The 22,227-nt window shown below is 42.1% G+C and overlaps 1 protein-coding gene across 27 annotated transcripts in view; it reads left to right on the top strand.

Annotated features, from left to right (window-relative positions):
• CSGALNACT1 (chondroitin sulfate N-acetylgalactosaminyltransferase 1) overlaps positions 1-22,227 on the top strand; it is a 46,125-nt gene that overhangs the window by 148 nt on the left and 23,750 nt on the right. For 4 of the 27 annotated variants that reach the window (XM_021394282.1, XM_021394283.1, XM_021394254.1 and 1 more), the window contains exons 1-7: positions 2-4,659; positions 12,375-12,425; positions 12,526-12,550; positions 13,093-13,202; positions 13,845-13,990; positions 18,776-18,840; positions 19,461-19,703. The gene's annotated coding sequence lies outside the window, so the exon portion shown is untranslated. The other 23 variants (XM_021394273.1, XM_021394256.1, XM_021394264.1 and 20 more) reach the window with 23 other exon arrangements.

The raw sequence follows: 22,227 nt of genomic DNA, 5'->3' as shown, positions 1-22,227 counted from the left end.
GTATGTGGGCTGAGGAAGGCTAGAAAATGTCTCTCTGTAGTGGGAAAGTGGGAATTAAGAGGATTTTTTTGGGCGGGGAGGGCTGAAGTACTTCTGTGTAGCTCAGGGAGCAGTCTAGGCTCTCAAAACTTGTGGCTTATTGGGAGTTTTGTGTTACTACTCATCAGCGTTTTAGAACTAGTGTCCTAGTAGATAGTGCAGTGACTGAGCCAGGCTCATGAGCTACTCTTCTTTAGTTTTGTGAGCAGTATAATGAGTATAGTGGCTGGAGACAGCTGAATTAAAATTATTAATGTTTATGGCACAGCAGTGCCCTTTTTGGAGTTGATATTGCTGTAAAGCACTCTGTAAAGGTCGAAGGCTATAGCATTACTGCCGTGGCTTGTTCCGATAAAAGGCACTTGTAGTTCAGGACTAAGGTAACCACCAGTAGAGCCAAGAAACACCACTTTTTCTCCTCAAACTCTCCTAACCTTCAGCAGCTTACAGATTTGCTTATCTGTAGTTTATGATGTTCAGTGTTAAGATGCTTGATTACATGCAGGTTTTCCTGTTACTTGCTTCAAGTGTAAACTTGATCAACTTCTTCCTTGTCATTTTGTTTATTCCTTTCAAGTAGGCTGTTCATTTTTGATGTAGCAACAGACCTCACAGACTTTGCACTTATGAACTTGCACTGCTTATGTCCATGTGTCTTTGTATGTAGGAGACAGTCTCCTCAGTAGATAGCTAAAACAGATGCTTAGTCTCTGTAGCAGCTAAGGGATAACATCCTTGTCTTTCTGCTTTGTTGACTGATGCATTTTTCCTCATTCTCAGCATTTTTACAATGTCTGCAGATCCTCTTGCTATTCTGGTGCAGATGAAAGTGTTCTTATGGTAGGCTGCCACAGATTTTGAGTTTGGGGGAAATGTAGAGTCCCTTGTATCGTCTTTGGGTTGAGAACGGAGTTGTCTGAAGGCTGGGAACTTGACTTCTCTCCCTCTCTCCATGCTACTGCAATTCCTCCTATACCAAAACCACTGCCAGCATTGTGTGAGGAACCACCCATGCTTTTTTGGTGAGAATCCTACATTGGTTTCACTCTGTGGCGCTAGTGTTGGCTCGTGCTTGTGGAAGAGAAACTGTATATAAATTGGCAGCGTTCAGGAAGGGGTGTGCCTGCAAAGGCTCTGTTTTCTGAAGGAGAGAGAGCTGATTACAGCCTGACTTGGAGCTGTCATTATTCCGTGCTCTGTTCTGATTTCCTGCTGCTTTGCTAGCAAATGCTGATTTGTACCCATGAGAAATTATGACAGTAATAACTATTGCAGGATTGTCTTGCTGAAAGCAATTGACCCTGTCAGTTTATCAGTACCCAGCAGTGAGTGCAGGATCCTGTTCTTTGACCCTTTTCTCAGCTCTTTTGCCATATGCTCATCAGTTGCAGTTTGAAGGAGCACAAAATATGTAATTAATGCACCAGAGGTGACAGAGCCACAGCAGAAAGTCTGCTGTTGCTCGTGAAACGGATTCTGAACGCTTCCTCATCTTCCTTTCCTGCCTCTAATATCGAACCTACAGACTGCTGTAGGATGGCATTTTACTTTTTTGGGCACAAAACACAATAGTGTGTGTTGTGTCTCTTCTGTAACTGCCCAGGGAAGGACTGAGGGGGTAAGTGGTTCTGGCTTCCTCTGTGCTGCTTGTGAGGCCAGGATTAGGATGGCATAAGAAGCAACAGGAGGATAGTGGGTATCAGAAGCTGCTTTTGAAGAGTGGGTGTGTGAGGAGTCCACTGCTAAATACCTGCTGCAGAACTGCACTCAGGTACCAGCTAGACAGCTACCAGACAGAGATGATGGTTTTAAATGAGTTTCATGAGGAGTCATAGAAGCAAGATGTAGCTATTTTTAACCAAGAAAACTTAGAGTGTTGGGTTCAGTGGTTTTAGAGTGAGAGTCAGCATTTCTTTGCTTGTGTAAAAGGAAAGGGAACACTATTTTTTTTTTTTTGGAGAATCATAGAATCCTCCAGTAGTTATTACTGTGATAATTTCTCATGGCTACAAATCAGCATTTGTTAGCACAGAAGCAGGAAATTGGGACAGGGCATGGAATAATGGCAGTTCCAAGAATATGGTTGTTGAGTCTCTACCACATTGCATAGGACGCGCATTTGAAGGTGCTGAGAATAGAAGCTATTGGTTTTAGCTGAGCAGGTCAGTGAGTTCCATCTCTAGACGTCCCTTCAGACCCCTACAAGTTCTGTGATTTGGGGCTGTTACTGTGCTGAACTGGAACCACTGATGTGCCAGTGGCTCAGTGTTTACTCATCTTCCATCCCAAGCCTGTAGGTGGTGGCAGGGCTGGGCTAGTCCTATCAGGTTGGGACCTGATTCTTCTTCCCCACCTGGAATGGCTTTCCCAAGTTCTCGTGCAGACTGTGTTGTTTGGATTTGAACAGTGCAGGGCATGCTGAAGGTCTCAATATTTTAGCGATCTGACTGGAAGTGTGCACAGCCTCCTTCCTGCGGGAGTGTAGGACCCAGCTGGAATGCCTACATGAACCTTGTTTATCAGGAAGAGGCTTTGTGATCTGCTGTAGCAGGAAACAGACAGTGCTGACCTCAAGGCGCATTAGTCATCTGATGCTGTGTAGGTTGATGTTGCCTGGGAAGATTGTCCTGTTTCTTGAGGGAGGCATGTAAGTGGCAAACATGAAGCGTGGGGGATTCAGGCAGTGTCGTTGATACAGTCAGTGCAGGGACAGGCATACATAGTATGCAAAGGCAGTACTGTAGACCTTCAGAATAGTGCATCAAGTTGTCTACACTGCAGCTGGGACTCTGTTAACGCAGCTGTGACCCTCCAGTCAATACAGAATGTTCAGAAGGTGTTAAGATGGCACTGAACAGTGGCAGAGGGCTTTGTATTGTCATTCTCCACTTAGTGAATTTCTGCCTTGGTATAATCCCAGCAGATGGTTATCCATTCTTTGCTGGCTGTCCTGGTGACTGTTGTCCTGCATGCATTCTTTAGGCCTACAGAGATCAAGGCTGGTTTTGTTATGGGTAAACACAGAATCTGATCTTCTTTGTGAAGCTGTTAATACCAATATTGGAAAGATCTGACAAGCATAAATTTCCTTAGTATTTTATGAGTGAGGCCTTGGAGAAGAAGATTTTTGAGATAGTAAAGTGGTCTACACAAAATTTAGAGATTGTGTAGAAGCTGTTACGTTAACCATCTTGGTGTCCATTGGCTTTGTGCAGAGCAATTTCTGTAGCCAGCTGGAGCAGGGAGGTAATCTTCCCCCTGTATGCAGCTCTGGTGAGGCTGCACCTCGAGTACTGTGTTCAGTTTTGGGCCCCTCACCACAAGAAAGACATGGAGGCCCTGGAATGTGCCCAGAGAAGGGCAATAAAACTGGTGAGTGGTCTGGAGCACAGGCCTTATGAGGAGTGGCTGAGGGAGCTGGGATTATTTAGTCTGGAGAAGAGGAGGCTCAGGGGAGACCTCATTGCACTCTACAACTTCCTGAAGGGAGGTTGTGGTGAGGAGGGGGTCAGCATCTTCTCCCAGACAGCAAATAGGACCCGAGGAAGTGGCCACAAGTTGTGCCAGGGGAGATTTAGATAAGATGTAAGGAAAAACAACTTCTCTCAAAGAGTAGTCAGACACTGGAATGGCCTGCCCAGGGAGGTGGTGGAATCACTGTCCCTGGCAGTGTCCAAGAGGCGTCTGGATGAGGTGCTACAAGATATGATTTAGTGGCTTAGTGGGTAGTAATGGTGATGGGAGGATGGTTAGACTTGATCTTGTAGGTCCTTTCCAACCTTGTGATTGATTCTATGATTCCTGCAGCTGGGTTGTGTCTAGGCTGCCAGGAGCTGAGAATTTGAGGGTGAGACCAGGTGTCTTGTCTCACCCTTGGAGGTGAAGGATAGTAGATTAAGCTGCCGGGTGATGAACCAGAAAGAAGAGCAAAAGGAGACTGGGAATCCGTGAGTGGAACTGCACGGGACTGTTGGGATCCAATGCAGCTCTCTGTAGGCTGATGGCTGTTAATGACAGATGGCAATGTCAGTACGAGTGTGCATTTTTCAGCAGATCTGGTGGCTTCTCGTGAGATGATGGACCAGAGGTTTCTGGTTCTGGGGCCGTCTGTATTCTTTAGAATTGAATCGAAGTTTGGATTTTGAAATGCTAGAGTTGGCCACAATCCACTTCATTTCTGTAATAGCTGAAAGCAGTTTGTGTTAATTGGCCTAATTTTAACTGAATCATAGTAATTTAGGCTGCAGAGGACATCAGGAGGGCATCTGGTATAGCCACCTGCTCGCGGTGCAATTAGCTACGCTTTTCCAGTCCTAAAATGAACAAAAGAATCCATTTCAGACAAAGAAAATGGGATCGGTTTCCTTCAGCCTGCAGTATGACAGCGCTGAGCTGTGTGGAATCTGCATTTATAGTGGGGAAGATTTGGTTAGTCTTAAGAGTGTTTGTTGTTATTATGAGGGATGTTAGAACGCACGCCTAGCTGTTAGCTTTGGGAATTTGAACCAGGGTGTAGTTCCCTTCCCTGCGGCGTGGAGAGAATTATTAATCACCATACTCACAGTGCTAAAGATATGCTCACGTGACTCAAGTGACACTATGGCTGGAGCTTGGCAAGCGGTAAGTTGTCCGGGTGTGGTGGGAGCATAACATAGCAGTACAATGGCTGCATCTCTGGTGCACAAAAGGGACTTTGCATTCGGTTAACAGGGCAAAGCCTTAGAAAATGCCATCTTTCATATGTAAATTAATTGTATTTTATCCAAAAAAATGTGTTCTCCTTCATATGAAAGCACTTTTTAGGGGAGGATTTCATTTAAACCTGTAAGTAGTTGAAACAGATGGGTAGACTCTTCCTGTAGGAGACATATTAGTAAAGAAGTAACAGGGAGGATTTATCTCCTGGACATGTTCCCTTTTCTCCTGGTGCCTTCCCCCGTGTTCAGGCTCTTAATATCTCTGTGGCAATTCTGAAAGATCTAGAAATAAGAAAAAAAAAATCTATGCAGCCATATGTTTGTCCTGCTTTTAAAACTACTTTTAATCCGCAGTCCTGCTGAAAAGCCTGTTCCCTGGTTTGTATTTGGAACAGGATCTCTGACCTGTTCTATTCTCTCCCGCTCCTTTCAGGTTCTTCCTGTGCACGGCCTTGTCACTTGGAGTGGTATTCACCTCAGAATGTGTTGGTGTCTGCAACCTTCTTTCATTTGAGAAGTCATCCTAGTTTCCCTTTATAGTTAGAGAAGCCCAGAAGGCAGTTCAGCTGATCAGGTGAAGATATACTGGAGTAGGTCAAGCTGTGCTCTGAATGCCTTTTGCTTAGGTCTCCATTGATGGCGGAAGAAGGGAGACAGGGTGGTTTTCCTACATGCGGAGGTTTGTGTAGCAAATCCTTGTATGTGCTTATGGTTGTGGCTCTGTTCACCTCTAGCCAGGCTGCTCAGTTCCCATGCTCCTGTCACAGTAACTACACTGCCTCAGCCTCTGTTGTCTTCAGTCATGTGGTGCTCATTCCCAGGAGGGACGATTAACTCACCCCTTGTAGCCGTAGCTCTCTGCAGTACAGACAGAGATAGTCAGCAGCATGTGACTGCTCATTTCCTTGAATCAGTGAATGCTGCTTGGACTGCAGCATCCCAATGGAATCGCACTAGAGGCTTTCTCTGTCAGTACTGTCTTTCAAAACTGCTTTCTAACAGCACACTGAATGGCATAAGCAGAGAACGGAGTTTTAGTTGGCCGTCTGTCATCAATAGCATCCTGCTCTTAAGCTGGGCTGATGGTGGCTGCTTTAAATATGCCTGCATTTCCCCCAAGAACATGAAATTCTGGTACGTGAATGCAGGTATGTGTCTGATTACCCTCATCGTGTGCAGCAAAACCAGTTGAACAGCGTGTTTATAGAAACTGTCCTTAAGAGTGATTGCCTCTTGAAGGAGCATAGCTCATACAAGAGGAGTGGGACTGTCTCCAGCCAGCCCTGGGAGACGATGCTGAGAGCATATTGAAAAGCTGTCTTCAGCAGAAGCCTGCCAGTTTAACAACTCCGCTCACTGTTCCTATTGCACAGTGGGCTCTTTGACGCAACAGAAAGAGCTGCTTTTTTTTTTGCTTCCTCTTAAATCCGCCTGGCCAATTTAAACCTTGTGGATATTTCTTCCCCCTCGGGGAAAGCTTATGTGAGGATTTTCTTTTTTAACAGTTCATTCTGTGAAACCGTTTTTTTTATTGTTTGCTGTTAGAAGATGTTGGAGCTGGACACAAGGCTTTCTTTGCAGGTCAGCGGATGAACTCTTGACCAAAGCATTTAACGTTTGAGTGTAGCTTTAGGAAGCACTGTCTGTCTGGAGGAAAAAGAGTTAGCAAGATTGCATCATTTGAGCCCATGTGTGCTTACTACAGGGGTAGGAATATTTTCAGGTCTTTCGTGACTGTTCTGTGCAGATGAATTGGCCATCCTTATTCCATAGACAAATATACCACATTAATATTTACTGAAAATAGTAAGGTCACATCACAGTTAAGTCTATATAATTTAATTATCGATTATCTCTACTCCTTCAAAATGTAATGAACCTTACTGAGAGTTTCAAATATCAAATTCTTTGCTCTTTTATTTTGAAAGATTTTTTTTTTGTGGTGGCAGTGATGTTTTTTTTCCTTTTGAACTTATTTTCAGCATGCTTTACTGGGTAGCGTGTTCACCCCTGAGTACATGCTGTTTGCAGGGAAGGTAGTTACTTGCTAGTTTGTTTTTTTTCTTAGATCGCTATCAAGAGAACTAAGAAAGGATATAAATGTAGTGTTGTCTCTCTTCAGGCTGTATTTGAGGTAAGGCAATTCTCTTTCCCTATCTCTGAAATTAGAATATGAAGTAGAAGCAGTATTTCTTTTCATCCGTAGTTAGTGCAATTATCCTGTTGCTGTTTATTTTTCTTTTTGATATAATGTGAATTTTTGTCACAAATTGTCTTCTTGTCTGTGACACTTACAACCCTATATTATTTCATCAGTACCGATTATATGTATATCTGTGTTTTTATTAGCTAGTGTACCCTAGATTAATGATGTATCATTCTGGTAATTGCTTTGGTTTTCTCCTCTAATATTACTCCATTAAGTCTGTAAGTGAGTGGGTTTCTTTCCCTGGGCAGGCAGTTGTTACGCAAACTTTGCAAAACTGAGTTAGAAAAGATTTCTGCTGTGAATCACTTTCCTTGTAAGTTGATGACTTTTATGGTAATGTTTAAGTTAAGCAGAACTGTTTTCAAATGTGCAGTGCACCGTTAGTGTATTCTTTTTTAATAGTACTTCAATTTTAAAAAGTGGAAAAATATAGATTCCTATCATGTTGCTTATTTCCTTGTCTACTTAGTGCTGCCTGTTATTGGAAGTATATCACTCTGTAGTGTTAAATCATTATAATAATCAGTTCAGCTGAAAGGTGTCACTGCAACATTGGCCATATGCAGCAGCACTGAAAATGGAATTTATGTGGGACACTGCTGCTTGTGACTTCTGATGAGTATCTGGGGAATTAGAAAATACTGCCACTTGTTTGTTTCTTTTCAAGCAATTTCAGATGTTGCCATTCAGGGAAGGCTAATTTTTCTTCTTCCTTCTTCTGTAGCACAGGTACAATTCTTGTGATTCATTGCTATTTAGATCAATTTGCTCGAATCTTTGTGGCATGTCTTAAAAGGGAAAGCATATTTTAAGGCAGACAAGGCTATACTGCAGATTCAGGAAACCTTTTTCATTTAGTAGATCATTCTAAATCTACTTTGGCTTTTCACATCTCTGAATCTTTTGTTGTTTGAATTCCAAATAGTGTTGGCTCTGCCAACAGTGGTCTGTTGGGAGGCTTTTCCCATAGGATGGGGTAGGGAATCCCAAGGGGTTAAGTTATAGAGCTACAGTGAACTACTTTTAATCTTAGAATAATAACACTTCAAGCACTTATAATTTTCTCAAATGAATAAATTCATTTAAAGGTAATTTTAAAACCCATTGAAGCTCAACTGTATTCAGTCAGCATCACACCAGATATTAGCATTTTTGGACATATGTTTTTGGGAGTTACAAATCCTGTCACAGTGTGAACACGTAACTTAGGTCTGGAATGCATTTTCCATTATTTTAAAACTTACTTGCTGCAACTGAAGCTATTTCAAATTGACTTTGCCTTAAAAACCATAAAATGAAGCAATGCAATAAACTAATGTGCATTATATAGCACATTTTCTGAAACCGCTGTCGGTGAATTAGGTAGCATCTGTGATTTGATCTGTATGTATTGGGCATTGCTTTGCCAGAAGGTGCTTGTGGGGAAGGAGGGGTGCAGACATTGTCTTGATGTGTTCCTTGGGATCTTTGGGGCTGTAGCATGTGCTGTGGTATCTTACTGAATTACATGCTTTTTGCTTACCAGTAGTCACCAAAAAGTATTTGTTTCTCTTGATGAGCGTGGTGCCAGCATTTGCCTAGACAATGCAGCAGAGCTTGCAGCTTGGCATATTTCTCCTTGTGTGCCTGGAGCACCGTCATCTGGGTGCTTGTTTTATTATACCCTGCTAACCTGGTCTGTCACTTTTTCTTGAAGAAAGTAGAACTGTCTTTAGTGGCAGAGTGGTCAGAGGGGATTGTCATGCAAAGAGATGAAGGGGAGAAACGCTCTGTTCAGAGGAATGTTACAGGCAGAGGTACGTGAGACAGAGGGCTGTTGAACAGAAAGCAGCACAGAGCTATGTGTTGCTGCTTAATGATGGGCCCATTGAAACAAGTGATAGGTTAGACTTGTGGAGCATAAACTAAACAGTTTAAGGACCAGCGAATAGATGGAAATGGATCTGTTGCGTATGTGGTAAGTCAGCTTTCCCTTTATCAGGGTGTAAATATTGATGAAGACTATCTTGTGTGTGTTTTAGACCGGCTGTGTGAATGCAACCTCTGTGAGGGCCTCTCGGCACTGTTATAATATTACTAATAACGAGTCATGTCTGAAGTCATGTCTTGGTCTGAAGAGAGGCCTTTGGCAGAATGCCATGCTGCTGGAGGGCCTGCCTGAACTCCAGTGGGTTTGCTTATTCATGCAGTTGAGTGGGACCCTTTCATTGCAACTTGATTGCATTTAGTCTCAAGAATAAAGACTGAGATAAAAATACCATACCCTGAATGTTTCCACAGCCTCTAGGGAGCTTAAAGAGCTCAGCGACAGTTGTCAGCATCTGCTTCAAGAAATACCATGAGTCTGTTCATCAAGCTGAAAAAAAAGTTGTGTTGTATCTCAGCTGCAAAAAAGCATAAAAAGTTGGGGTCTCAGGAGCAGGTTTCCACTCTTACTGGTTCTCTGAGTACTCCTTTAGACTACAGCTATAGGTAGTAATTGCTGAGGGATTAATTGGGAAACAGACAAAACAGCTGGGCACTGTGCTTGGAATTCTCAATTGTGTTATTCTTCGTATGGATGCCTCTGAATTTTCTAGTGACTGATGGGTATGAAAAAAAATCAATTGTGAAGTTTTGCCAGTTGGTTTTGCTTTTTTTCCAGGAGTACTTATTTTGAGCCTTTGCTTTAAAGGGCCAGCAGTGCAGTCACTTCTAACTGCATTTGAACTACACGGGCTGAAAAAGATGATTGTGGACTGTTTGCGTCACCTTCGTAGATTGTCAAAGACAACCCAGGCCACATAGTTCCTTTCCTTTACCTGAGCCTATGGAATAATTGAACATGCAGTTCTGGAAAATTATTGGTTTTACCTTTCTACATTCCTTATACTGAAAGCAGTAACTTCTTTTTTTTCACAGTCACTAGCTTAGTTTTTTGGTTTTAAAACAGGAGTAGTGAGTAGTTTGAATTCTGTTTTCTGGTTCATCATCAACAGTTTTGTGTTTAAGCTAGATTGTAACATATGTTAACTAGGTTCCATGCCGTGCCGTGAAAGCCAGTGAGATGAATGTTCATGAGAGCATTGTACATCATTAGCATAATACACTGTACAAGCAGCATTAGACATGGCGCAGATCTTTGACTTGCTGTAAAGTCTATGAAGTTCTGTAGAGCCACAGGAAGTGTCTAGCCATTCAGCCACCTTGGTTTGTGGCCTGCTCCCAGCTCGAGAGAAGGTCTTACTGAGGTGGTGGTAGGAAAGTAGTAGGAACGACTGGGCTGCATGAAAAAACTTAAGCATCCAATTAAGCTCGTTTATACTAGTGATGTCTGTGAGCTAGGCAAGAAAAAGTGAGGGGGAACAGTAGGAAAAAGTTCTCATCTTTGTTAGCAAGTAGATAGAAGAGATGATAACTTTCATTTCCAAGTGTGTACCTGGGATAAAGTGGGCCTCCTTCTGTTTAGGTGAGTAGTTGTAGCCTTCATGTTCACTTGATAACAGGGAGACGTAAACCAGCCACTTGGGTGTGGGCCATCACCCTGCTATTCATAAAGAAAAGAACAGCAGAGTACTGATAGGAATGTTATGGAAGTGAAATCCTGAGGGGAGAGAAAAAAGGAATTTTTCCCTTTTTTCCTGTCCGTGGTGTGACTGAAAGTGGTCCTGCAAATTACTGGCAAGATGGTGTGGAACAATATGCACTCCAGCAACCTTGGAACAGTGTGCAAAGACTCCTGGGAATCCTTTCGACTGGAAAGGGATGAGGCAGCAATTGGCTTCTGGCTTGGTATTTCTGAGAAGATTTTTTTTTTAAATTAAAGCTATAAATAGTTGTCAGTTAATCAACTGAATAATCCTGTTCTGTTTCTCTCCAGGGTGAGAAACGGAATCTAGATTTCCAAAGCCAAAAGCCTGCTGCCAGATAACAGCGTCAATCATCCATTTGTGATATTGCTCAGGTTTTGAGGGAATGCTTTTACTGTTCTGTTGCGAGTAGTGGGATGACTTACCGAGGGCCTATGCAGCAGGCCACTGGCTTCTGATTAAATACTGCAAGGGCTCCTGACCACATGCATTAAAGCAGGTGGCTTCAGTGGCTTTTGCGTTACTCAGCCCAGCCCCAGCTCTGGTGGTCACTGGTTTGTGTTTCACTCTCATAGTGTACTGGGATGCAAGTGGTGGAAGGTAAGATACGTCTCCTGTACTACCATTTCTGCTACAGACTGCTGCTTTAACTACATCTGGGAGTATGTAATATGAAATCTTCAGTCCTGAAAGTGTGATTTTTAGTCCTTGCTTAACTCAAAGCGTGCATTTTTCTCTGTGAGCCTGTATTGGAAAAGATAGCTGTTGAAGTGCTGGCCGTGGTGATCGTAACTGAAGTAGTGTTACATGTGCCAGGAATAAATGTTAATCAGTGTTGGAATAAAGGGGCTTCAAGTTAGGAAGGATGCATTGTTTGTTTTTATTTTGACTTTTTTATAGCAGTTGTGCAGCCCCTGATAGGGCTGCTAGGTTTTAACTCATCCAGTTCAGACAACGTGATCTTTCTCTCAGAACGTGTCTTTCTGTATCTGGGATCTTTGCCTTTCTGTATCCTACAACTCATCTTTTCATTAACATTTGCAGTGAACACGTAGGTACTGACATCCTTCACAGTGGGAAGCTTTGAGCTGTCTGGATTTGGAAAAGAGTGGTTTTACTCTGGCACACAAAACAGCCTTTCCTGTGTGCACTTTTAATGTGGAGCCTGTACATAAGAAAACCACTGCTTTTCAGTTAGAGTAATCTGAATATAGAAGTAACAGTTTTGAAACACAATTTCTACAGGAAACTTGTATTTTGTGAGAAAGTGAAGCCTCTTGTGCTCAGGGAAGAGATGTTGAATTAACTTTGGAAAGCATGTGGAAAGCTGTTGGCAAGATCCGCACTAGTGTGTATTGTGAAACATGTTGCCCGCCCTTTTCTCTCATCAGTTTGCTATTAAAAAAAAATATAAGAGGAATATATAGAAAATGAGTATTGACTCAAATCATAGCAAACTGAAGCTTAGTGAAATAAGAATATTTTAGGTTGCGTTTATTACCAAAGTGGTGGTTACTAGCTTAGAAACTCTTATAGAGACAAGGGACAGAAAACAGCTTAAAGGATGGGTCACTTATCTTCCAGTTCACAGCACAGTGCAAGGCGAGTTCTGAGAAAAATGCAGGGATGGGATCCTGAAGTTTTCTCATGCTTAAGTGAGCTAAATATTTAGATTTATGAATGAATTAATAAGCTATTCCAGAAATATCCCAGCTTTCTGAGATTTGTTCAGGAAATGAAAGGCACTTACGTAATGTTGAAGGAATGAAAGGCAAACTTCACAGCATTAGAGAAGGGAAAATAATGCTTCACTCTGAAATGCTCAGGAACTAACTTGACCAAGAAACTGTTTTGTTACAGATGTAAAGTGCATGAAAAAGTATGTTTCGAGAGCAGATCTTAGCATCTCTTGTAAGTATTATAAGGAATCAGTAGCCCCGATTTTTAGATGTGTGCATGTGCCTTTGAGCTCGTCCAAATATAATTTAACCCTTTTCTCCCTTGATTCTAGATGTGCCCTTTGCCGTATCTCCAAGGTAGGAGAAGCTGAAGAAGGTTGCAGTAATATCTTGTTTGCCAGCAATTCCAGGGATTGGTGCATGTGCCAGGAGTGGCAGAGCTGTAGAGGATGCCATAATGTGCCTTTTGCAGGGAATATGGGGGAGGCAGATGTACTAGAAGCACCTCTTCCCCTGAGGTGGTGATTTTTCATGGTTCACACAGGTGGGCATAAGGATCTAGCAGATTCCGTTTCACCTCTTCCCTAGGATGGCAGCCTTGTAAGACATTTTTCTAAAGGCTTCTGTGTCACTTCTGTTACCTTCTGCTATTTTGGTGAGCTCATCTTTATTTGATTCTTAACTCCTATCCCTGATACAAAGCATTTTTCACTTATTTACTGTAGCAATATGATCCTACTTGCAGGCAGGTTCACCCTACCTATTTTGTGAGCCGTTCCCCCTCTGTGTTGGTCTGGGACTCTGTAACTACACGGTCAATTGAAACAGGCAGGCTATTCAATGTCTTTTCCACTCCAGGAGTACTTGAATCAGAGAGCAACTGTATTATTTTTTTTCAGACAGCCGAGCTGTGTGTGCTGGTAAATCTGCAGCGGTCTAACATCTTTCTTAAAAAGGCTGTGGCATTTCGTGCCATTTTGTGCTTCTGCAGCTTGCGGAGTGGCTGATGGTACTGTCTTGCTGTCTTTTCTCATATGTGTAACTGATAACTTCAGAATAAGATCTAAAAAAGAGGATGGATGAGTTAGGAGACTGTATTTATATAAAAAGTTAGAGTTGTAAAGCAGTGGGGTCCTGCACTATAGTTGAGATCCCTCTGATCACTTGCTTTACAGAGATGTTGAACTTAAACAGTGAATAAAGTCCACTTCTTTAGTTTCCCTTAGGAGTTTTATCCTCGAGTTAAAGCAAAACAATCTTTCCATTGGAAGTTTGATATTGTACATTTCCATGAAGTACTTCAGCTTTCATAAAACTGCGAGGGAGAGAATTATTGCAGAATCGTATAATCTTCTGAGTTGGAAGGGACACTTAAAGATTATGTAGTCCAATTCTGCTACTGTGATCAGGGACGCTTACAGCTCAATCAGGTTGCTTGGAGCCCCATCCAGCCTGACCTTGAATGTCTCAGAGAATGGGGCATCCACCACATCTCTGGGCCACCTGTTCCTCCAGTGCCTCACCACCATTATTGTAAACAACTTCTTCCTTGTATCCAGCCTAAATCTCCCCTCTTTTAGTTTGAAGCCATTTTCCCCTTGGTCTGTCACCACAGACCCTGCTAAATAGTCTGTCCCTTTCTTTCTTATAGGCCCCCTCTACATATTGGAAGGCCGCTCTCAAGTCTCCCTGGAAATTAGAGGTGAGGAGAAATTATTCAGGGAGTCCTTGCATCCATTCTAGTTGTCATCTTGGTTGACTAGTGTGCTCTTCTCCAGACAACCAGAGACGGAATAGGTGAGTTTTTACTGTTATGGGGAACTTTAGATGCATGACAGTTTCTTTTTACAGGAGAGAGCTAATTTGGTTCTCTTCCAGGCCGAGCTTGTTGGGTGGTCCTTGCTCTTGAAAGAAGTCAAGAGTGACCAAAGAAAGAAGAGGAGGGAGCGGGCAGAGAGGTGTGTTAAACCTCTGTGCTGTTGTTATTTTTCTCATGCTGAGCACTGTTATTTAGGTGAACATAGCTGCATTTTGTGTTCTGGGCCAGGTGCCAGAATGTCATCTGGTGGCAATGATTTTTATGTTGGTGAAATTGTGTTCTATCAGCTGAGCATCAAGCCTGCCAGGGGGACCGCTGCAAAGCTACCCTCCTCAGTAAGACTTCCCTGCTCTTTCTTGTCAGAGTTCTGTTTTCACCTTTGCTTTGTCTCTCAATAAAAACCCTGTGAATTGGAAGAATTGGAGCTGATTTGTGACTGTAGGTCTACTCGCTTGAGTATGCACCACTATTGAAGTAATTCGTGACAAAAATGTTGTACTTATGAAGAATGCTTGTCATGTGAATCTGTTATAATACAAGTAGCTTGAGGAAAGCTTTTATGTTGGTATAGGCCTCTTTAATTTCTTTTCTTGATGCAGTTCTCATAGACAACTCTGGTGTTGGCACTTTTTCCTCCCTTCATATCTGGAATAAGTAGACTTTCTATTAGGAAAAGTTAAAGGTGATGATAAGGTAGTCAATGGGGAGAGAAAATAACTCACCCTCTAGAGGATTCCACTATTTCATGCTGAGATTTTGGAGAAGTGTTACACAGCATTTTAGTAATGATACTGACGTGCACACCGCTAGGGTTGGATTTAGATTGTCAAATTCCACGTGTCTTTAAGCTCAGTGTCTAACTGAAGTTACTGGACTGGATTTCCATGACACTCTGAAGAGAAGGAAGCCAAAGAGTGATTTTACCTTAAGTACATGCTCACTTGGCTGGCTGTACTATTTCAGCACAGTTACAGTGGGCGTCGTCATTAGTGATTTTGCTACAGTTGGAAATATGAAGAAGCAGACAGTGCTGTCTTCCAGACCAGTTTACAGACACTTTTGCCCTGGAAGAGAAGCTGGAATCTGCGCATAGTAACCCAGAAAATACAGTAGTGTTTTGGAAAGTCTGTCATGCTCTGCTTTAGTCACCTCAATGCAGTGAGTGAGCTTTTGTTTGTTTTTTTCTAAGACTTTTTTTGCTTTGTCTTGTAGAGCTTGTTTCAAGAGCAGGCTTATTTCCAAACAGTAGGGCTCTAGTGTGATTGTAGCGTACTCTTGTTGTTCAGAGCCCATTTATGGCATTATTTCAGTTACACAGGGCAGTTTCATTTGAGTTACAACTTTTTTTTTTGTGGTTAAGTGTTTGTTGTCCTCAGCTCTGTTTTTGTCTTAATTTCCCCCTCCCCACCACTGCATCTAGTTTGTGATCCAGATTAAAGCGAGCTATGCATTTGGCCTATTCAAGAGTGTGTTTCAGTTTAGAGGGGAAGAATTTTTAATTTGTGGTGGTGTTCTTCAGATCAGAAAGCAGCTAGGGCGTGAGTACTTACCAGTAGAGAAGGTTTATTGTGATTCTTGGGGGGGAAAACTACCTGATGTTTCTGATGTGACACATAAGTTGAAGGTAAGGCAAGCCTGCATTTGAATCCACAAAGGCTACAGTTAGACTTGGATGTTAGCCACTCTCCCAAGTTAGACCTGTTGTGAAGCTGCTTTTGCTTTCATGTAACACAGAAGTCCCAGGATAGCTGTCTTAAAATTAAATATGTTGCTTAGTTGATACCAGTGTTAACACAGAAGTGAAAAGCTTCAGTCTTTTCCAGTGCATAATTTTTCTAAGTTCAGGCTGAGTTGGGTTGTGGCTTCATGGGTGCAAGGTGTGTGTCTCAGTCTCTGACTGAAAGCTGTCTGTAACGTGCATGAGAAAGCATTGTATCAGGGAAAGCTTCTGGCTCATTCAGTTGAACAATGTGTTGTCAACAAGTTTGAGAACCATCTTGTTCCAGAGTGTCCCTACTGCTGCTTCTGTCAGTGACAGTATCTTACAGCCTTTCTCACTATGTTTTAGTTGTCTCTTTCAGCTATTTCAGGGTCTCCTGGTGGCAGTGGGATTTAGACTGCACTGTGGTTAAAGATCGTGTTCTCTTTTGCGCTGTCTTACATTTGCGGTCATAACTGTAGCAAGTTTGCTTCTACGTACAGAGGCTTACATATCCTGATTTTTTTGCCCTGGCTATGAAGATGTAGAAATAATGGACTCTTTCTTCTCTTGATTAGCTTCTCCTTATGTTTGGCTTCATCTAGAACAGTTTTCAGCTTGTGGTCTGTGGGTTCCTGGAATATGTGGGCTACTACAGAAGCAGACTGTAGAAGGTGACTAAAATGTAAATTCAACAGTGGGCTCGTGTGTTTCCTCACAGAAATGTTGTTGCCTCTGAATACTTAGTATGGTTTGAAAATAAAAACACATCAAAAGCCACTGTTCTCCTGCTGGGGTGTGCTTGTAAATACCATTGTCAGTACTGCACTTTGTTCTTATTTCTTGGATAGTCCTGCTTAATGCTCAGAATTGTCAGTTTATGCTGAAGTCTGATTTTTATGGTAGGCTCCAGTGATGAAAGCTTGACTTCTGTTCATACAGAATAGACGGCAGTTGTATGCTGGCATCTCTTCTGCCTTTTTGGTGCTCCGTAGTCTGTGTACTCAAGTGTTTCCAGGACACAAGCTTTCCTGCTGAACATCTGCGTCGGCCCAGGTTTTCACAAAATTGATTGCCTCTCTCTTAGATTGGCCTAAATCGTGATGTACATACCACATGAATTTTAATCTTTCCTGCAGCACTCCAGCATGTGCGGTCTGGACAGCCTGTACTTTTTGGGTCTCTTTCCAGGATTCACTTGATACCTTTTTTCTGTCTTGATGTTAGTTTAACAGTTTACATAACTGTGCTGTGAAGCTGATTTCTTAACTATGAGTAATCTAAGATGTGCAGAGTGACGTTCAATTTTCAGTGGTATAGTAAATGGTTAAGAAGTTTGCTTCATGTTGATAAATATGCAAGTTATGTTACCGTTGTAATTTATGCTGGATAGACTGGAAAGTTTCTGAAAGATGGAAAAAAAAATCATTGATTCCCTTGAAGTGATGTTGAGGGTGCAAAGCGGTGTAGGTATGTGTCAGGGACCTGAACTTCTCCACGCTGTGGAGTGAAGCAACATGAAGCTGTTACAAGCAAGTGATGCTGATAACCTGTAAGGAACTTCTCAGTATATAGAGAGGAATCTTGGCTTCAGGGTTTTTGAGGGTGGTTCTTGCCCCTAGGCATTTCAGAAGTGCATTTCAGAGTCTGGATTGCAACTTGGACTTGCCTTTAGGTTACAGATGCTCCTGTGGCTTATTGAGGTTTTTATGAACAAATGAAACATGTTCCCTCTCTGGCATAGCTTTGCTGAATCACTCAATTTCGTAACAATCAAAAGTGCTCAGAATGCTTGTTGTAGCTGGATGCAGGGCCACTGGGCCTTGCTCAGAGAAATATACCCAACAGAAAGTGCTTCTTAACTCAATATCATGGAAAGCTGAGAGTCCCTCGCTTGCCAAGGTTGCACGAGAAAAGCAAGAGGTCATTTGAGTAAGGCTCCATGTCCACTCCTTGCTCCTTTGTGAGTAGGGGTGTGGTTCTGGTCTGGGGCTTGTTTCTGCACTAAGGCTCACTTGATGCTTTCTGCAAATTTGTAGGTCTGAACACGTGGGGTTTTCCTTCAAACGTATTTCAGAATCCAAACCAGCTGCTGCAGCTCCTTCCCTTCTGCAAAACCTCTTCAAGCCGTATTGTGGTTTTGTGGCTCTTGGGAGATAGTAACCTACTCGTAGCTGCTTTATTCACATTGCAGGGTTATTATTAGAAAATATTGGGGATAACATGATTCTAGTGATTTTTGCAAATGCCCTTATCTCTCCTCATGTGCTCCTCACTCCTTCTTCCTAAACATGCTTTTCCTTTCCTTCAGCAAACTGAAAGGAGAAGAAGCGTGCCTCTAGCTCAGGTGCTGTGGACTGCACAAGCTACAGTTGAAGCCAGTCCCTTCCAGCTTCTAAAGTGAAGGCGTGTGGTTTGAACACATGCTCTGTGTATTTGCAGGCGTGCAGCTTGTTTGCATGCTTGTAGTCTGAGTGCTCAGCACCTGAAAATCAGAGCCTGTAAACAGTCTGCTGCATTAGAAAATCTAGGCTGTGCTGCTTATTTACTTTGAATGTCGTCTTGGCAGGCAATACATTCTATCTCTTGTAGATAGAGTGTTTGTAATTTGATTGCTGAGCTTAAATGGCATGTTTGGTAATGAATTTCCAAATTTTTGTTTTTTACTGAATATGTGCAGGTACTGCAAAGACATGACACAAGTTTGTGCTCTTAGAAACTGCTTTCAAAAGTTCTGCTACAATGTATGCATTGAGCAAGACAGGGATTTTAACATATTGATTGAATCAATTGAATTATGGAGGAAAAAATGGTTATTGTAATTTTCAGTGAAGCCTGCATATCAGTTGGTCTCCATAGTGGTTCCTGCGAGTGGCATCAGTGCCAGAAAAACAGATGGATATTCAGCGTTTAATACACTTCTAAATCTTGGACAGAATCTTGATAATCTTCTTTTCCTTTAAAATGATACAAAAATCTCCACAGTAAGTCATTATTGCACTTAATAGAAATTTAATTATCCCATTTAGGTCATACATAAATGCTCCTCTTTTTTTCTTCCAAGAGTTCTGGGGAATAAGACAAATCCCTCGTTGTCCTGATGCTTGATGGGATTGCTAGCATTCCAGGGTAAGTGGGAAAGCTCAAAGAGAAAGGGACTATTTACAGCATGAAAGTAGCAAAGGGTAACTAAATGTGTCCAGATGTAAGGCTCTGAAAATAGTGTTGTATCTGCTGAGTCTTCTAAACGTACCTATAAGGCATAAAATCAGAGGTGTATAAAAGCTTCCTTTACACTGCCACAGCTGACTTCTTTTTGGTAGGCAGTTATCCTATCAAATTCTTACTCACTCAGTTTATCTGGAGTTACTGAAGCATTCTGTGTAGCTTCTTCATTTTATCTGATGCATGTTCATATGCTGTAGTGTGTATATTCTCAGTGCTGCTTACCCTTGTGAAGGGAAGTGCTTTGTCCAGCATGTTTTCTCTATTGCATAGAGTGCTGTGCCATGATGAGTTGCTGTTACGCTAGAACAAGTACTGTCGGTTACTGTACTAGAAGTGAAACATTTTTATCATTACCTTGGCACTCCTTGGGGAGCCACACTTTTCCAAAGGAAAACAGTTCCAATGGCCGTTACAGTAATACTCCTTTGTGTGCTTGTCTTTCTTTTTGTTTTCATATCTCTTTTTAATGAAATTTTAAGTTCTAGCTCTTCTTTCACTGTGTGTCTTCTCCTTTGTTTCAGGTAGCCTGACTCAGCAATGTTTTGGTTGTGAGAGAAACATCATCTAATTACATCATGGCTGTGCTGGTGAAAAAAGGCCTGACCTGTCACAGTCTGCTCTCCTTGACGAAGAATTCTCAGTTTTCCCAGTGATGCTGTGTTTCCCAACCGAGACTTATCTGGTGTTAATAGTCTCAGAAAATGGAGAAGCTGGAGTCTTCACAGTTAGGCAGTTTTGGTGTAGGAAGTTGTTAGCTGAACAAGGTGAGCTGTCTTCCACAGATACAGTAGAAGCCTTTTCTGTTTTGTGTTTTTCTGACTTGCTGACTGACATGGATGAAGCCTTAGAACCAACCTCTAATGAATATAACCTGCATTCCATGGCATAGTTCTGAACTGTAGATTTGGGCTGAGACAGAGCTGTGTTTTGCCATTGCTAATGAGCACATGAGTGGTAGAACTTAGTTTGCATCTTTGCAGGTAATGAAGTGTGCTTCAAAGAAATGCTGTATTGCACGAGTGGAGTGTGTTCTCAGGAATGACTTGTGTTTTGAATTAGAGGATGCTTAAAAGCAAGTCTTTCTACTAATTGGAGCAAGTTCCCTTTACTTTTGCCTCCCTTTAGCTGGCGATAAAGGACCGATATCTAGAGGGACCATTGTGTGAGTTCAGTAGTTGAAGCAGGTATTCATCTGTTGCTCTTCTCTATAAATCTTCTTTTCCCTCTCCTAATGAGTATAGGAGGGCCCATCTTAAAGGTACAGGCTAGATTTTCTTTTTTCAGCTGCAGATGTACTCCTTTAAACTTCAGCTTCATATGTAAAGATAGATCTGTACAAAAAGGGAGTGAATTTCATGGGGCATCTGGAAGTCGAGGAGAGTGCTGGTTAGAGCCTCCACACAGGAAAGGTGCATGCATCAAAGTATTATTCCTGAGGGAATAAACTTAGAAGAAGAAAACGAAGAATGATGCTGATGAGTTACCAATGTAGATGTTTGCCTCATGTCTGCTTCTCAGATTCCTCCTGTCTGCCCCATTTGCCAGATTCATGTGAAATTTCAGATCTGCCAGCAGCTGAGGAACCTTTCTGTTTAGCTGCAGTATGTGCAAGATATTTCATTTCAGGCTGCCAGTTGTGAAGTCTCTGAAATTCCAGAGGAATCCTGATTTGAAGACACTGTCATTTTATTCATCCCTTTTTCTTCTGGTCCGGAGTCATAGTACTGTAGCTGAGGTTTCTGGACTGATTGCTGTCATTAGAATGTAGTTTCAGTACAGGCCAGGGCTGTTTTGCTAGGGTCTTTGAATGGACCTGTACATCTGTTATGGAGAGCAAAGCTGTGGGCCTTTATCTTTCTGGTATTTCATGCACTGATGTTGCAGTAAGCTCACTGGAGACCCAGCTGGACCTGATTTGTACTGTGCAAAGTACAAAACAAGAAATGTCATTGTTCTGGAGAGATGTTCCATGTAGGGATACAAAATGGGTAGGAGAATAGTCAAAGATTGCGAAGGACTACTTTCCTAGCTTGCTTCTGATGCAGACTCCACTGTCTGGGAGCCAGGCTTGTCTAAGGGAACACAGGGACACCCCACGTGGAGCAGTTGGCTCTGTTGTCCCTGATGATGATGGCAATATTTGCTACTCTAAGTTGGGATGAGATGGCTTTATTTAACCATCTGCTTCTGATAGATTCTCACCATTTTTTCTTTTATCCACAGATTATTTTATGTCCATATGCCACATTTTTGCTGCTCTAACTTCTCAAAGGATCGCTATTTTTAGACCTGGAGTCTTCAGCTAGCAAGCGGCTTGTTAGCTCAGACTTCTGCCTGGTTTTTCTTGTACGATTGACTCTAAATGTAAGAAATACATTTTGAGGCAGAAGATCTGAGATAAAGCAGAGAGAGTTTGAGAACATCTGTATTCTTCTCCCTCTTTTTTTCCACTTCTATTCATGTTTCAGTGTAAATGTTCAGTTTTCTAAACACCTCTTGTACTAAGTTTGTTGGCTGCTTCATTGAGACAACTCTTGTACTTCTAGATCCAGGCTCTGAGCAGAACTTCTCTGCTATTACTTTAGAGCCCTAAAGCAGTAACAGTTTGAATGCTGTCCATCGGCATCTGCCAGCAGGAACCTGATTCCCACTGTCTGTAAATGGAGTCAAGGGATACAACCTAGCAGCCAATGTAGGTGCCTGACATTAGCTAATGGGAGTAGTTCTTTCAGCATGCATGTCTTCGCTTACTGTAAGGAAGGGAGAGTTCTCCCTGTGATTGTATTATTGCCCCAGTGGGGTTATCTGTAAGATAATCACCTTTGAACTTCCATTTTTCTTCTGAGGGAGTATGCTTTTCTGTATCCTTTTTGAAAATTACAAATGGTTAAAAATCACTCTTCTGTAGCAGAGAAATATTTTATGCCTTTCAAAGTGCTCGGTATCCTCTGAGAGAGGCAATATAGACTGTTACATGGATGGCTAATCTGCTCTGTCAAGTGGCTGCACTTAAAGTTTTCTTTGAAAACACAAAGAATTCCCCCAGCACCTTCAATTTTAATGATGAATTGATCGTTTTGCTTTCAATGCAAATTCAAGCTGGATTGGCTTTCAAGGGTGCATAACAGAAGAGCTAAACAACCGCAGTCTCCTGTGCATGCTCCTATTGTGAGTTTAAGAATTGTGAGTTTTGTTTAAACCAGGTACGAGAAGCCTATTTCAGAATCGTAGAATCCTTAGAGTTTGGTGGGATCTCTGAAGGCCATCTAGTCCAGCTCCCCTGCAATG

The sequence above is a fragment of the Numida meleagris genome, chromosome 4, assembly GCF_002078875.1.
Source record: "Numida meleagris isolate 19003 breed g44 Domestic line chromosome 4, NumMel1.0, whole genome shotgun sequence".
NCBI lineage: Eukaryota > Metazoa > Chordata > Aves > Galliformes > Numididae > Numida > Numida meleagris.
Note: the sequence above shows the minus strand (reverse complement) of the source record. Positions and strands in the feature narration are given on the sequence as shown.